This window comes from Dipodomys ordii, unplaced genomic scaffold (genome assembly GCF_000151885.1).
Source record: "Dipodomys ordii isolate 6190 unplaced genomic scaffold, Dord_2.0 Scaffold30, whole genome shotgun sequence".
Classification (NCBI taxonomy): domain Eukaryota; kingdom Metazoa; phylum Chordata; class Mammalia; order Rodentia; family Heteromyidae; genus Dipodomys; species Dipodomys ordii.
Window position 1 is genome coordinate 16,921,045 of NW_012267246.1, and position 17,105 is coordinate 16,938,149.

General features: G+C 38.4%; 1 long non-coding RNA gene across 1 annotated transcript in view; it reads left to right on the forward strand.

Annotated features, from left to right (window-relative positions):
• The first annotated feature begins 7,572 nt into the window (after nucleotides 1-7,572).
• LOC105985599 overlaps nucleotides 7,573-17,105 on the forward strand; it is a 45,839-nt gene continuing 36,306 nt past the window's right edge. The window contains exons 1-2 of the long non-coding RNA XR_001175064.1: nucleotides 7,573-7,650; nucleotides 8,030-8,094. This is a non-coding gene — a long non-coding RNA (uncharacterized LOC105985599). The remainder of the gene's footprint in view (nucleotides 7,651-8,029; nucleotides 8,095-17,105) is intronic.

Below are 17,105 nucleotides of genomic sequence, written 5' to 3' on the forward strand. Positions count from 1 at the left end.
GCACCATTACTATCTTGGGGTGAGTTCTGGGCACTGTTCCTTTTGCCCAGAGGATAATTTTCTCTCAGTATTTGCTTATCAGTATGTTGCTGATATTTAGGAGAATGCTCTGCACCCCTGTCCCCTTTCCTCCTAGCCCCTCCTCTTCCTCCTTCTCTTCCCCCTCCCTTCCCTCCTTTTCTCCCTCCTCTTCCTCTCTCCCTTCCCCCTTCTTTTCTCCCTCCCTTTCTTATGTCTTTCTCCCTCCCCCACCCCCTCTCTTTCCCTTCTTGACTCCTTGAACTGTATAGGCACTTTGGCCTCCCTAAATACTGGTCTCCCCTTCTTCAGTCCAGATGTCTGTCTACTCTCTGCCCAGGCTGCCTGGAATCTTTCCCCTCTGTTCCTCACATCTCATTATGCTTTTTGGCCTAGTGTACAGTAACTTGAAAGCTGATTTGCCAAGGTCTTTGGTTGTTTCAGGCAGGAAGATAAATCTGATTCCTGATTTTTTTATATTCTTTAATTGTGTTTTTTTGGGTCATTTGTTTTGTTTTGAGACAGTCTGTCTAGATCAGCATTGTACTAGAGGTCCTCCTGCCTCAGTCTCCCAAGTTCTGGGATTACATGTGTGCATAACCATGCTTGGTTCTTATCCATTATTTTATCTTTGCTAGAGCACACAATATTAATATAATAAATACATTGTATCCATAGACACAAGGCTACTTCTTACATTCTGTTTCCCTCTATAACTTGTAAATAAGGCTCTCAGGATTAAATGTACAATTTGGAGGGGGAGGCATTAGGAGGGAGGGAAAGTGAGAGAAAAAAGAGGGAGGGGGTAACAATGTTCAACAAGAAATGTACTCACTACCTTGTGTATGTAACTATAACCCCACTGTATATCACCTTGACAATAAAATTAAATTTAAAAAAAGAGTTGGATTTAAATATCTACAACAATAACCCATTTTGGAGGATTTTTTAAAAGTAAGTTATTGAGAAAACTGAGGAATAACTTGAGCCAATCACAATTATCATGGTGAATTCTCTGAAATTATTGTTAACTAATGAAACTACAATATGATTTGTGGAGGTGTAACTTACATGTCTGAAGCAAAGTATAAATCATATTTGTTTATTATTATCTCCAATGCCTGCTTTCAGCTCTAGCTTTGTAAGATCCTTGATGAGAGGAATGATAACTTTTTTATTATTTAATATCAATATCTGCCACAATGCATAGGAATGGTCTGAAAGCTCCCAAGTGAGTGTAATACATATCCAGGTGACTCTACTGTGCCTGCATGATGACTATAATGCTACTTAAGTAACCACTCATTCTAGAAACATGGCATTTGAAACTATAGTCATCAGAATTTTTCATTCTGCAAGTATTTATAGAAGGCTTTCTATGTACCAAAAAGAGTTCTCCAATGTACAGAATAAATACAATATATAACTACTGTCAAAGAGCTTACTATCTAGTTGGGGAAACAAACTCTTACAAAATAAGTGAGAAAAAATTAAGCAGTTATAATTAACTTCTGAATAGTGTAGACTAATTATATATTATATAAAAATTCAGCAAAGCAGACAATCATTTCAAGCTTGAGTAGTCAAAGCAGATATTCTTAGAAGAATTATTATTTTTCTTTGGTCAAGTAAAATATTCTGAATGTACAAGAAAATTCTTACATGCTAGATCCAGATCTTTTTAATTTTTCTCCATGTCTTATTTTAGGATGAATCACTGTCAAATAGGAGAACTTCTTCTACAGAAAAATTGCTATTAAGATTTCTAAAAATGTTTGAGAAAATTAATTTATCTTTTTAAAAATTCAATGTCTGGAATTACTCTTGTTGTTAATTTAAAAAGCTCTCTTTTTCTGATCACCCTCCTCCAAAGCATTGGATACTATTATTATTTTCATGATTATTTTATTATAATGGAAAGGATTGGGAGAAAATACCTTACCTCTGAAACCAATTTTTGAATGCTTTTTTTCATTTTGGAAGCCCAAGCAAGTTTTCCATGAAGAGATTTTTTTATTTTTCAATGTATGCATTGATTGATCAGGAATATTTAAGTCTCATATTCTGGATTATTTTACCGTTAAGTGCTTTGTGAAAAACTGTTCCATTTTGAATAGTTTCAGAATTTCATTAAGCTTTTGGAACTTTTTTCCTTTTTCTTGTTTTTTCTTTCTTTTCTTTTCTTTTTTTCTTTTATCTTTTTTTCTTTTTTGCAGTTGTGGGGCTTGAATTAGGGCCATGAGCACTGTCACTATTTTTGCTCAAGGTTAGCTCTGGACAACTTTGAGCCATAGCTCCACTTCTGGTTTTCTGGTGGTTAACTGGAGTTAAGAGTCTCATGGAGGGCTGGGAAGGTTGCTCAGTGGTAGAATGCTTGCCTTGCATGCATGAGGCCCTGGGTTCGATTCCTCAGCACCACATAAGCAAAAAGAAAAAAGCCGGAAGTAGAGCTGTGGCTCAAATGGTAGAGCGCTAGCTTTGAGCTGAAGAGCTGAGGGACAGTGCCCAGGCCCAGAGTTCAGGCCCCACGACTGGACCTCCCTCCCCCCGCAAAAAAAAGAGTCTCATGGACTTTCCTGCCCAGGTTGGCTTTGAATCATGAACCTCAGATCTCAGTCTCCTGAATAGATAGGATTACAGGTATGAGCTACCAGTGCCTAGTTTAGGACTGATTTTTAATTTAACAATTTTTTGTTATTTGAAAACAAAAAATATTATTATTAATAATAACTTTGCTTGAGGTAGGAGCAGTTATTGACCAAATAGTCCTCCCGATTAGAAATGGGAGAAGAGCCCTCACCCTACCCTTACTTCTGTCTTCCCTTTCTCAAGGTCCTCTGTTAGGTCTGCACACTCTTTCCATGGCCCCTTGGCTCTTGGCTTTTCCCATCACAGATGGGGAGGCCCTTTTATAGCCACAGTTGCACAGCACATCTTGTCCAAGGAACAGCAGTGTCTACTGAGTGCTGGCGGCCCCAAGCAGCTGTCCGAGCTATTTGCCCCCAAATTGCCTTTGGATAGAAGTAAACAAACATGCACATCCAACTGAGCATATTTCAAACTGACCTCCAAGGCCATCTATTTTAAGTAGGTTGTAATTTTGCAAAAGGCATGGCCCTACTCCAAATGTTTATTTAGTCTTGAATGGACTCCAGTTGGCTAGCTGTTTACTTTTTCAATGGTGTCCAAGATATTAAGAATCACAGCAATAATAAATACTGGATTTGCACTCCTCTTCATACCCAGAAATTCGTTTTTGGGTGATGACAGACCAAAAATCTTCACTTCAGGGAGAGGCAAGCATAAAAGCCAGGCTGTATGGCAGCTGATTTTGGTGGCCATCACTATTACCTCCATTGGCTGATGAAGGTAAACGATGTGTAGTGAAGAACATTCCTTTGACCTTCTAAGTTCTTTTATGGAATCCGTGAGGCTTTAGGACTGGGTCAAGCTTTTGTTGTATAGTCTCTTCTTTCTTCACAACAACCATAAGTATTATTACTTCTATTTTAGAGAGAAGGAAATTACCATTTGAACTACAGCTGTAAGAATAAAGTAAGCTTCCAGAAGTGCTTTTTTATTTTATATTTCATTAACCATAGTTCCCCCCTTGCCTCCAATTATGTGTTCATGACAGAGCAATTCTTTCTCCCTCTACTTATTCCTACTATCTTTGATATGGATTTTTGCTCCAGGGTATAGAGCTCTTGGGAATAAATCTTCTGTGCTCTTGTAAGTGGCAGGAATGTCCAAGTGCCTTGCACTGTTATCCACTTGGTCTGACTTCTTCTCTTCAGTGAAAATGATTATTTCTATCTTCTGTACCAAATATCCAGTTACTATGAAAAATGAAAATAACTGATGTTCCTACATATATGAAATCACACTCATTCTCCATCATATTAGAATGATTTCACAGTCACAAAGTTTTGGCTCAGTGCAAATCTTTTCTTCTACGCAGCAATTTTAGGAACTTGAGGAATTGCTGAAGGGGGGAGAAATTTTAGAAGATCTAGATTCTAATTAACTTTTCTTCTAATTAACTCTGCCACCATCCTTTGTGAATACAGCTGAGACTCCCAAAGATAAAACGGTTATGCCGAGGATGGCAGCAGGCCAGATGCAGGAAGCTTACAGAACCTCATTCTTCAGATTTTAAAGCAAGGAATATGGGTAGCATGAGAGGGAAAATATGATTGTGTATATTAAATTGGGCATTACCACTCTCTGCATCAACAAAATGTACTAATAGACACACGGGCATAATTTTCTCACCATCTCTGCAATGTTTGTCTCTTCAATTTTTTGGTGGTCTGTAGCTCATAGTCAGAGGTGGTAAGACTTCCTAGTGCTGAAAACACCTCTCCCTACTTCCTTCTCTCTTCCATCCATTGAGATATATTTCCACATCCCTAGGGAATGCTTTACTGGTTGACTTGTTCATGATGCTTGTATTTTCCAGGAATGCTCAGTTCTTCACTTATGAAATCTCTCCCAGTCCCTTGAAACATATTGCAACTAGCACTTCTTCTAATAAGTACTTAAAAACAGTCCTCTAAGTAATAAGCGGTCATAGATGAGTTTTCTTGGCTATTCTTGCTATCACTGATGATTGGTTTTCCAAAACAGAGCTTTGATTTAACCTTAGTTTAAGTGTTATTTCAATCTTTCCTATGAGTTTAGCAGGTACACCACTTGAGTGTGACTTTTCCTTTCTGTTCAGGGTCTCTTCCCATTTTCTGGGATTTTTGTTTTGTTTTGTTTTTGTCAGTCATGGGGCTTGAAGTCTGGGCCTGGGTGCTGTGCCTGAACTCTTCAGCTCAAGGTGAGTGCTCTACCACTTGAGCCACAGCACCACTTCGGGTTTTCTAGTGGTTTATTGGAGATAAGAGTCTCACGAACTTTTCTGCCCCGGCTGGCTTTGAACAGTGATCCTCAGATCTCAGCCTCCTGAGTAGGATTACAGACATGAGCCACCAATGCCCGGCTTTACTTTTCTTTTTCCTTGAAGTAGGTCAGTTTGTTCTCATGAGGAGTTGACAGTGTATGCAGTCATGAGCATGTGGGCAGTCACAGGATCACTTTATTCTCCCTAGTTTTTCTCCAAGTTTGTTTAGTTTCATTTCTTTCCTTTCTTTCTTCCTTTCTTCTTTCTTTCCTTCCTTCCTTCCTTTCTTTCTTTCTTTCTTTCTTTCTTTCTTTCTTTCTTTCTTTCTTTCTTTCTTTCTTTCTTTCTTTCTTTTTTGTTTCTCATGGTGCTCGAACTCTGGGCCTGGGTACTGTCCCTGAGCTCTTTAACTCAAGGCAAACTCTCTACCACTTGAGCTACAGTACTGCTTCCATTTTTCTAGTGGTTTATTGGAGATAAGAGTCTCACAGACTTTTCTGTCTGGGTTGGCTTTGAACCATGATCCTCAGATCTCAGCCTCCTGAGTAGCTAAGATTAGGCGTGAGCCACCAGTGCCTGGCTAGTTCTCTTTTCTCTACTCCACTGAGACTTCATATTTTGAGATTGCAGTGCCTTTCCCATTGAAATTCTCTAGTGCATTCTATAATTTCCTCTTATTCTCTGCTTCCATAGTTTCAGTTCTAGCACATAGCACAAGGTTTTGTTGTTGTGTTCCCATGTAGTTTTCTTTTCATTTCTCATTCCTTCTGCAAAAATCACATGCAGAGGTTATTTTTCTTCCCAAGTCACTTTCTTTCCCAGTAGTCAAACATGGCTCTGACTTACTTTGGTTGAGCATGTTTTGAAAAAGTTGCCTCTCCCCATCTCCATCTGTAACCATTCCCCACAAACAGCTGGACAATTAATGGCTCTACCCCAGCTTTGCCTTCTAAAAGCTACCATTGTCTCTTATGAATGCACAGGCCAAATGCTCCCCATGGTCTGTCCCCTCCTGCACAGCTCATGCTAATGGAGCCAGGATTGATGCTCACCCTCAGAGGAACCACATAAGAGCTCAGAGCCTGGGGCAAAATGCGAGTTCAGCTGTGTCCTAGATCCTTTGCCAGCCAGCTGCTCCCCTTCAATTGCTTTGACTCTCCCATGCAACCTGTCACGACCACCCAACACCCTCTTTCTCAACTACTTGATGAAATTGGTGGGATTTTTTTGTGTGTGTGGTTCTAAAACATCCTTTCATTTGTCATGCTTCTTTGAGCTTCTTATTGATGTCTGATCTGTCCTGTTTTTGCCTGGCCACTGAGTGTCTGAGCTCTTGCTGCCTGACTTCTTATCCGGAATGTTGTGCTCTTATCCTCAGACTGCTTGTCTGAGCCATAGATGCTTTCTACCCAGACTCTCTGCCCCTTTATGAAGGTGTGTGTGCCCTACCTACCTACCCACTTAGCCCACCATACCCTGATTGGCTTTTTGGAATTCTTTTGTCTTCCATTGCTAGCAGTCTTATCTAGATCGGTTTCATGACTGCATATTGAGTATTTAGTGTACATAAAACTTTGTATCACTTGTCTCAATTGTAGTAAAATAAACTTTTTAAGAACTTTCTCTCAAACAGCTTATAATTTAATGAAAAGATTGTAAGGCCAATTTACTTGTGAAAGTCTTAATGTATTATAGTCCTTACCTGATCCAGAAAAGAAAAGTCCTTTTTGTGTGTGTATGCCTGTCCTGTGTGCATGTGTGTGGAAGTGCATGCACATATGTGTTTGTGTAGGCATGGCATGCATGTGCATATATATAGATGTGCAGATGTGCATATGTATGGATGCACACAGAAACACACGTGTGTACCTGTGTTATTGTGTATGTCATGTATATGTGTATATGCATATGTGCGCTGTGTGTATATTGTGTTATGTGTAGTGTGTGTGTGTGTGTTGGGTGCAGGGTAGTGGCAATCAGGACCATGTCCTAGGAAGAGATGGTATGTGTGGACAGAATAATAAACATATACTGAAGGTGTTACATTTTGCTCAAACTGAGGTAATGTTTGAGGGTGCTATGTGCAAAGCTTGGCTTCTCCTGGGATGCTGAATGTCCAGCCAAACAACTGGTGGTGTTGTCTTTACATATGGCGGCACACAAACAAAACTCTGACCCAAGTGGGGCTTTGGGAAGAGCTGAACCCACAGCAATACTCAGGTTTTGAAGCTGATGACGAGAAGCATGGGGGAACCCTATGCAGTCTAAGAGGGGAATAAGAATGAGGATCAAGTTTCAGAGGAGAATGTGAGTTCGGTTTGGAGTATGCTGTGTTTGTGGGCTTGGGGAGGGCAGATGGGAGGAGAGACACAGATTCCAGAGAGGGTTGTGGACAGCAGGCAGGAGCAGTGTTGTACCACCTGACCAGGGGCTACTTAGTGAATGTGAGTGATGCCACCTGAAAGGCCCTTTCTTAGGGTTTTTATACATGCAGAATTTAGTTGTTCTTCAATAACTCCACCAGGCAGGAGTCTCTGGGCATGGCCTTTGTCTCTTTGCTTCCTGCCCCCCGCCCCCCCAAGGAGGTGTGTCCTGATTGGTTCCTGTCCTGATACAAACTGAGCTAGACAGGAAGGAGTAGAAGCTCAGATGAGGAACTTATTGAAGTGAAAGTAGACCTGCAAGCAGGTCTCAGCAAGAGGGCTCAAGGGCCTCATACTTCTTTTGGCTGGAACCTTCTTTAGGTCAGTGTTAGGTGTGTTTGCATATGACCCTCTCTGTGTTTACATGCATATTTATAATTTAGTTCAAGGTTCTTCCCTGTTGTCTCTGCTGCAATCACAAGTATCCAACCCCTTAGTCAATTTATTTGCCTCAATAACCCATCTCACACCCTTTCTCTCTCTTTCCTTGTTTTCTTTCTTTCTTCAATTCTATTTTTTTAAACATCGAACAATAAGTAGACTTAACCTCGGTTCAAGAGAGAATGATCTTTAAATGGAGCTTAGCATTTTGAATTAGTGAAAGACTGAGCTTTTAAATAAAATATTAGGTAATGGATGTACCAGGAATGAACTAAAAAAGATGCAAGCTTTTCTCACTGATTTCAGTTTTATTCCCCAGTGCTGTTCACTGAAGGAAGGTCAGGAGGAACAAGGCACAAGCGCATTGGATTCAGAATTGGTAAAGTAAGTTTTCTCCTCCGGTGGGGTCCCAAAGGACTCAGAATCCGGCTGAGCTGTTCAGGGTTTCATTTTCTTTCTCTAAGTAAATTAAATCAGGAACACATCTCATCACAGAGACCAGCACAAAAGCCTGCTATACCTTTTTGGCAAGCAAGACCTGAAATGGAGCTTTTAGAAATGCTAAAAGCCTGCCTGCTCCAGCCATCTGTGTTAGCTGGTCCAGCTGTGACCACGGGAGGCCTTGGAGGTGGGTGGGAGGGTGCAAGGCAGCAGGGCCTGGTGAAAAATTTTATCCAATGTGGGAGCCAAATTGAGACCAAATGGATTCTTGTCACTATTTTCTCTCTTTTCCCTAGTAACTTGGTGTAATTCTTTCCTGAAGCAGCTAGAGAGACTACAGGATATTTCCATGGAGAGAGTAACTAAACCCTTTCCCCTCCCCCAACTTGGGAAGGACTTTAAGAACTAGGGTAAATGAATACAAATAAGAATGTGTTGGGAAGATACAGTAGGGAAGCCTTCTGTGGCTCCCTCGCCTATACAAATGCTGGCTTAATTAGAAAATCAATCTTGCTGTCCCGCTGATTGATTGCAATCCTCTGTTGGAGGTGGGAAAGAGAGCCCAGTCATGACGAGATAATTTTTTCCTATTACTAAAAGAAGGCCTAATGTACATCTCTAAGCAATTCAGCGTGAAGAACTTGTTAAAGACACATCACCTTTTCCCTCTTGTTAATTGAATCTTTGAAGGAGGGGAGGAGGACTAATAAGGGCTGCACACATTTTGTGAAAATTCTTGCTATTTTTTCCTCAAAGGATACCTAAGTCCTAAGAGGTGATTTAATAACTAGCTTCAAAGAAACTGGAGTGATTTGATAAGGAGGAGGTTGGAGGCCCGCTTACCACACCCACAGAACCAGGATGTGAGAGGGCTAGCATTGTTAGAGGGAGGAATACACTGGGTTTTGAGAGTGACTAGAAGAAATAGAAGGACCATCTCTTCAGCAACCTTCTCCTTTTATAGATGCCCTTGCTTCTCCTCCCCCCGCCCCCCAAAAAAGTCTACTGTTTTTGGCTCATGCCTGTAATCCTATTTACTCAAGAGACTGAGATTTGAGGATCAGCCTGAACAGAAGAGTCCCTCAAACTCCTATCTCCAATTAGCCACTAAAGAGCTGGAAATGAGTAGTAGCTCACTTACTTGAGCAAAAAGCCAAAGGGACAGTGCCCAGGCCCGGAGTTCAAGCCCCAGTACTGGCAAAAAAAAAAAAAAAAAGTCCTCTGGGCCCTGTTTGCTTTCCCTTCATCACAGGGGTTCTGATCTCAGGAATAAAAACACAGAGCATCTCCACCTTCACTACAGAGCTCTATGCCGCCCTGTCTCTGTTGCTTTAACTCCTTTTGTATTTGTTGGCTCACAGATCTATGTAATCCTGCATCTGGAACTCCCTTTCACCAAGGACTATTTCTACTGATTTTTTTTTCTGAGAAAAAAAAAGCCTCTTACAAAATGTCTGTTGCAACTCAGTTGGAAGGAATTTAGAAAACTTCTTGGCTTTAAAGAGATCAAGAGAAAAGAAAAGAAGTGGAATCTAAAAGTTTTTGGAAAAAAAAATCTTTCTCCATTGGTTAGAGAGCCTGGTCTCAGTCTCCCTCCTGTCCCTCCAAATCTCAATTATTCTATATGCTTCCATCCTTCCCCCAACCCACATTGGACAATTCTCTTGAACTATAAAATCTCTTCCCTACAAAACTTTTCTACTCAATTGTTTCATGCATTCATCCATGTGGTTTACATTTGTAATATTTAATCATTCCCAAAAAGCCCACAGCTGCAATCAAGCTTATTAATGAAATGATAGCTGAATATTTTTAGGCATTGTTTGTCACAAATTTTATCTTATATGAAATGTAGTGAGGCTTGGTTATTAAAAATGAGAGAGATTACTTGTTGCAATACTCAAAAATACTATAATATTAGATTAGAATTATTAGATTATGAAGGTAGTTTAAAGATCTCATGTTCTCATTTTAGGCATTCATTTCAGCTTAAGGACTTTATTGGTTATAAGAGACTACAAATCTTAGACACAGAACTAGATATCAGCTACCATTTAATCAAACCTAGGAAGAATAGGAAAGAGAAGGAAAAGGGGAGTCTGAAAATGGGATGTGACTTCTCTAAAATTATGTGTAGAGAAACCTCTGAGTCACGAAGGAAATGTATTTTGTAAGGAGCTGTGATTTGAGGCACCCACAGTTTCTGCAGTTTTAGTCTCTACATGATGTGCTAAAGGCAGGGAAATGGCTTGAATGTAGGAAACTAGATGAGGAAGAATGACTAATCACAGAGATCTTGAAATATGTATGCTTCAAGAAAAAAATCCAGAGAGAAAAAATAAAATTCTTTGTAAATACTCCACATTGTGGGCTTTTTATCATGACTTGTATGTAATATAGTTTGTAGAGTTTAAGTAGAACACAGTAATTATTATGACTATACTTTTGATAAAGATAGAGACAGATACTCAGAGATGGTAGATCACTTCCAAGTTCACAGGAAGAATTTATGGTAAATTCAGAAGAACATTCTATTCTATCTGACTCTAAAGCATATAATTTTTTTATGTGATAAGTATAGTAGCCCTTTATACTTCTAAAGAGAAATAATTTGTGGAAAAAATAAACATGATACTTGAATTTGACTTTGTCTTGGAAAGCATAATCTTAACAGCTTAATTGTTAATTGTTAATCCTTACGTTAATTGTTAAGCCATGTGTTGGTAATGCCATAAAACTGATGAAGGTCCAAGTTTCCTTTGTTCATAGATCTGGCTGAGCTCAGGAAAAACTCTTTATTGAGAAGTATTTCTTCTTTAAGCACTGAGCTCTAAATTCTGAGATAAGTTAGCCATATGTTTGTAGCAAAATAATATTTTTAGATACTGCAGCACTTTATGGAGAAATTTGCACTTCACGAAGACATATTTAAATACTAAAAAAACAAACCCACCAAACCCCCTTGGGATCAGGATTCCTTATTTTAAGTTCCTTTCTTACCCTTTCTATTTTGTTTTATTTTTAAGTAGTTATTTCATATTATTATCTTTAAGTGGGTGTACAAAGAGGTTTCAACTTAACATATCAGTTGGAGTGCAATGTGTCTTGTTGATCAGTGTCAACTTCTTTCATCCCCCTCTTCCCCTTCATCTTGTTGAGTCCCACCTATCCATTCAAGTTGGCTGATTCTATTTTCCTTTGAGTACATGGAATGTCATGACTATATTTGCCCTGCCCCCCATTCATCTGCATCTCTAACCCTCTATCTTCTCCTTCCCAGCTGACAACATGTTTTAGCTTCCTGAGAGTCATTTTGTTAGGTTGTAAGCTAGTTGTTCATAGTAGTTACACCTTTAAACATCTTCTCAGTGTATACCACACTTTAATGGAGTTGTTTGTGTATATTTGCATATGACCTTGTACATATTTTTGTGTATGCTTATAATTGAGATCTAACTTCCACATAAGAAAGAAATCATGTGTCTTTTGTCTTTCTGAGCTGGATTTACTTTACTTGGCATAATTTTTTCAAGGTCTATCCATTTCCCTGAAAATGACATAATAATATTCTTCCTCACAGATGATTTAATACAAATCAGACAACACTGAGATTCCATTTCACCCCAGTAAGAATGACCACCACCAAAATTATGAACAATAACAAATGATAATGGGAATGTGGGGAAATAAGGGAACTCTGTACACTGTTGGTAGGAATGTAAATTAGTACAACTACTATCAAAGTCAGATTGGAAAGTCTTAAAAAAATCTTAACATAGAACTACCCTGTGATCCAGCAGTATAGTTTGTGGATATTTATTCAAATAGTTACATGTCAAGATTCAGTAAAGACTCTTGCACACCTGTGTTCATTGTTGCACTATTCACCATAGCCAAGCTGTAGAAATAGTCAAGAGACATTGGGGCCCATTTATTTTGTGTTAACAATGTTTTTTTTTTGAAATACTTTCAGAGTAACAAAAATGATAGGAAGGAACTAGAATTTTCAAAATTCAGGATGTAGGTTTAGAAAATTTTAGTATTTGGTTATCAAAACTGGAATGAATTAGGAATCCCTTACAGGTTCTTTTGGATGAAAGAGACCATCCTAGAGGAGTCTTATTTAGGTGATACTCATGAACATTTTTGAAACTGGCAAAGGACCTTCTTGTTAAGCTGAAATTCTCTCTGTTTTTTTTTTTCTTGTTTATTTCTACGGGATTTTAGATAAAATTGTATAAAAAACAAATTAGACAGCAAAGTAAGATTCCTAGGTATTTCAAATAGGGAAGGCATTATGTTAAAGAATGTAGGTTACTTCCAAAAGTAAAATTATGGCTAAATATTCCTAAAGCTTTAGTCTTTTTTTTGGGTCCAGTCGTGGGGCCTGAACTCTGGGCCTGGGCGCTGTCCCTCAGCTCTTCAGCTCAAGGCTAGCGCTCTACAACTTGAGCCACAGCGCCACTTCCGGCTTTTTTCTTTTTGCTTATGTGGTGCTGAAGAATCAAACCCAGAGCCTCAGGCATGCAAGGCAAGCGCTCTACTACTGAGCCACCTTCCCAGCCCAAGCTTTAGTCTTTTTTGTAACACAAAAGTAAAATTATGGCTAAATATTCCTGAAGCATGAGTCTTATTTGTAACACTGTTCTTATTTTTAAATTCTTTTATTTATTTATGTTTGCATTTACTTATTTATTTAATATGGTATTAGAGTTTGAAGTCAGAGCTAGGTAGGCTTTCTACTGCTCAAACCATGTGCCCCCTCTCCAAACCTTTTTGCTTTAGCTATTTCAGGTAGTATCCTGTTTTTGTCTAGATGATCTTGGACTATGATCCTCTCATTTAAGCATCCCCTTAGCTAGGATTACAGATATGAACTACCATGTCCAGCTTATTTATAATTATGTGAGTGAGAAAATCACAAGAAGGGACCAAGAAAATGTAATATACTAAGGAACTCTAGAAGCTCAGACTTGTGTATTTGTTAGTAACTGGGGCTTAATCTCAGGGCCTCTCACTCTTGCTTGGCTTTTTCACTCAAGCCTGGTGCCTCTACCACACCTGAGCCTCTGGCTTTTTGCTGGTTAATTGGTGATAAATCCTCAAGCACTTTTCTGCTCACACTGGCTTTGATCTGTGATCTTTAGACCTTAGTCTCCTGAGTAGCTAAGATTATAGGTGAAAGCTACTGGCATCCTTCAAGACTAGAAATTTTTTATTTTCTCAGTGATTCTCCTAATACCAGTGAATGTGGCAGGAGAGATATTTCTGCTCATTTCACAGATAAACAAATGGAAGTACAGAGAAGTCAATGGCAAATTCAATGCCACATAGTCATTGTCAGTAGGATTTGACTCTAAGATTGCTTGATTCCAAAGCCCACCTCCTTTTGCTTTTTACCCCAACACTCCCATTTCATGTACACGCGTAGGGACTAGTTCAAACTTTTCTCCTTTGAGAAAAGAATGAGTGCAAGATGTATGGATTACAATAAAAGGGAAGGCAAGGTAAGATACAGTCACTTATTGGTTCAACTAAAGATTTCATAGTCACAATTGACAGATTTCAGCATGGACAGATGGCAGTTTTGGCTGTGATCAGCTAGAATCCTCGAAGGTAGTTCTGTGCCACTGCTCTCTACCTTTCCTCCACACACGCAGGCTGGCTCAGCTTGGAGTGCAGGGGAGGCTGCATCTGCTTCATGTGAATCTTAATACTTCACAATGCTGAAGTGAAATGAAAGGAAAAGTAATGCATTTTGTATATTATTCTTCCTGTTAAAAATATTGCCACAAAGGGACTTAGAATGTAGGTTGAAGAGAAATACACTTGGAATTTTTATCTTCTCCCAGGGATTATTGAAACTTGTGGCCACCTCAGATGCAACTTATTTTGAGATCAGATATACAGTTGATAAATGAATTATATTTTAGCCCTGACTTAAACTCATTTTTCCTTCCAAACAGATCTAAATCTATTTGGCCTAGCACCTTTTCATTTTATATACTTGTTTATTTAGAGAAAATATAGCCCCTGTGGTTCACATTTATTTATACTTAACTCATCAAAATATTATTTGGCAATAGGTGTTTAATGTCCCCTAGAAGATTCTTGAGGCACTTTTGATAAGGTTGAGTTCTTAGATCCAGGAAATAATGTTATATCTGGATAGAAACATAGCTCCCAGAGGGTTCTCGGTCAGTTCAAAGCCCCATTCAAAATGGTTATGGAAGGCTGGGTTTAGAAGTGTAGTTTTGTATAATTCGCAGCTGTCTAGAATTGCAGTAGAGATTGCTGGTTAGGGCTTATTAAGACTCCCAAAGAAGCCTGGTTTAATGTAAACTGACCAGCAACAAACGAACTGACTGATGAACCATTCTGCATTTGTAGTGATATGTTTTAAACATTGGATGTTCTAAACATGTAGTGAAACATTAATTTTTTTTTGATGCTTGTGGGACCTGAACTCTGGGCCTGGGTGCTGTCCCTCAGCTCTTCAGCTCAAGGTTAGTGTCTCATCACTTGAGCCACAGCACCACTTCCAGCTTTTTTCTGCTTATATGATACTGAGGAATCCAATCCAGTGCCTCATGCATGCAAGGCAAGCACTCTACCACTGAGCCACCTTCCCAGCCCCTGAAACATTAAATTTAATTATTTTAAATAATAATTTCAAAAGCAAATAAACTGACTATGTTGACAACATGTATGTCAAGGTCCATAGGTATACAGAGGCACACAATACATATATACATATGTGAAAGGTATGAAAAATTATCCATATATGAAAATACATTTAAAGCAATAATGTGAATAATAGTAACAAGTAGATGACATGAGACAAATATATACAAGATAATATATACATGTATATGTTTAAAATACAATATATATATATATATAATCTCAATGTATAAATACATTCAGAGGTTAATGTGTATTAGTGGGGTGCTGATCACATGTGCGACTCAGGAGTCTGAGATCTGAGTTTGAAGCCAGACCTGGAAGACAAATCTGAGAGACTCTTATCCCCAGTTGACCAGTAAAAAACCAGAGCAAAAAGCAAAATGAGAGCATTAGTACCTGATTTCAAGTCCCAGTACTGACACGCGTGCATACGTGTGCACGTGCACGCGCGCGCACACACACACACACTTCAATTGTATTAACAATTAAGTGCATACAAATTAATGCAAATAATAAGATATAAACTATAAAACTGGCAATGCCACGTTAAAATGTTAAATTCTACCATTATTTTTCATACTTTGTTGGTCGATATATAAACTGGTATAATTTTTCTGGAAATGATTGAACAACATGAACCAGTATACTTTGAAAGAGTGTGTGCCCTTTGATGCAACAATTTTTTTTTTTTTGGTCCAGTCGTGGGGCCTGAACTCTGGGCCTGGGCGCTGTCCCTCAGCTCTTCAGCTCAAGGCGAGCGCTCTACCACTTGAGCCACAGCGCCACTCCCAGCTTTTTTCTTTTTTCTTATGGGGTGCTGAGGAATCGAACCCAGGGCCTCAGGCATGCAAGGCAAAGCACTCTACCACTGAGCCACCTTCCCAGGCCCCTGATGCAACAATTTTACAGCTAGGAATATATCCAGAATTGCTGATGAATATTTCCATGCAAAATCATTTATTGCATTGTTACTTGAAATAATGAAAATAAAAAACTAATATTTCTGCTAGAGATAAATAAATTAGGGCACATTCTGTAGACAATAATCCACTAATATCACATTACTTAGTTTAATGTTATAGAAAATGTAACTGATATAAAAAAGAAATAAAACTTTTCTCTGTGATACTAAATTTGCATAAACAGAACCAAATATGCAAAGAAAATTAATAGAAACCAGTAGTAACTGATTTGTTATGAACAACTGCTTAGTGGCAAAAACATATATAATTTAAATATTCTTCAGTATGTTTCTGAAGTTTAAAATACTAAACGTATGCTAAAGTTATAATAATAAAACAATAAATATTATTCATACTGATAGAACTCCTCATTACAATTGAAATAATTCTGTCACTGGTGGCTCATAACTATAACCCTTCTCAAGAGGCTGAGATCTGAGGATTACATTTTGAAGCTTAATCTGAGCAACAGTTATCTCTAATTAATCAGCAAAAAAACGAATATGAAGCTATGGTTCAGGTGGTAGAGTTTCAGTCTTTAGTGTAAAGCTAAGCGAGAGTATGAGGTCCTGAGTTCAAGCTGGTACTAAACCAGCACACACACACACACACACACACACCCTAGAAACTGTAATTATTGATCTTAGCAATGATCATGAAATAACTAAACCTTCTTTGTCTTCTTATATTCCTCTGGATGTAGTGTAGCTGTCTTTAAAAAGTAGCCTATGCATGGAATTATTATCCTGTCTTCATATAAAAATGATAATTCAGAAAAAGAAAGAATTTGCTCTGTTTTGTCAGTTTAAAACTACCTATAATTAATATTGGGTTTTCTGATTTCTGAATTTAGCCTGGTCGCACACTTGTTGAGATTCTTTTCTCTTTAATTTGAAGGGAAAAATGTAGCTTTATTTTTAATAAGCCAACTATCTTTAACAAAACATCTTTTCAGAAGGCATTTTTCCCATGATGTCAGACTTGATTGACTTGATTTATATACTTCATTAGATGGAAAGGAGTTTGGATGCACATCATAAGGAGATTTGGTTGAGGAATTGGAAACCTATTACAAATATAATCTAGTCTGGAAAGGCAGCATGATGTGTGGGTTGAATGAAGACTTGGATAGCATTTTAAGTCTGCCATTTATCAGGTGTGTATACCCATGTTATATGCTTTCTTTCACCTACTTTAAAAGGTTTTCCTGAGAACTTGGAAAAAATTATATTAAGTGAAGTAAGCCAGGCCCAAAGAAACATAGGTCCCATGGTTTCCCTTATTTGCAATATCTAGTATATGTAT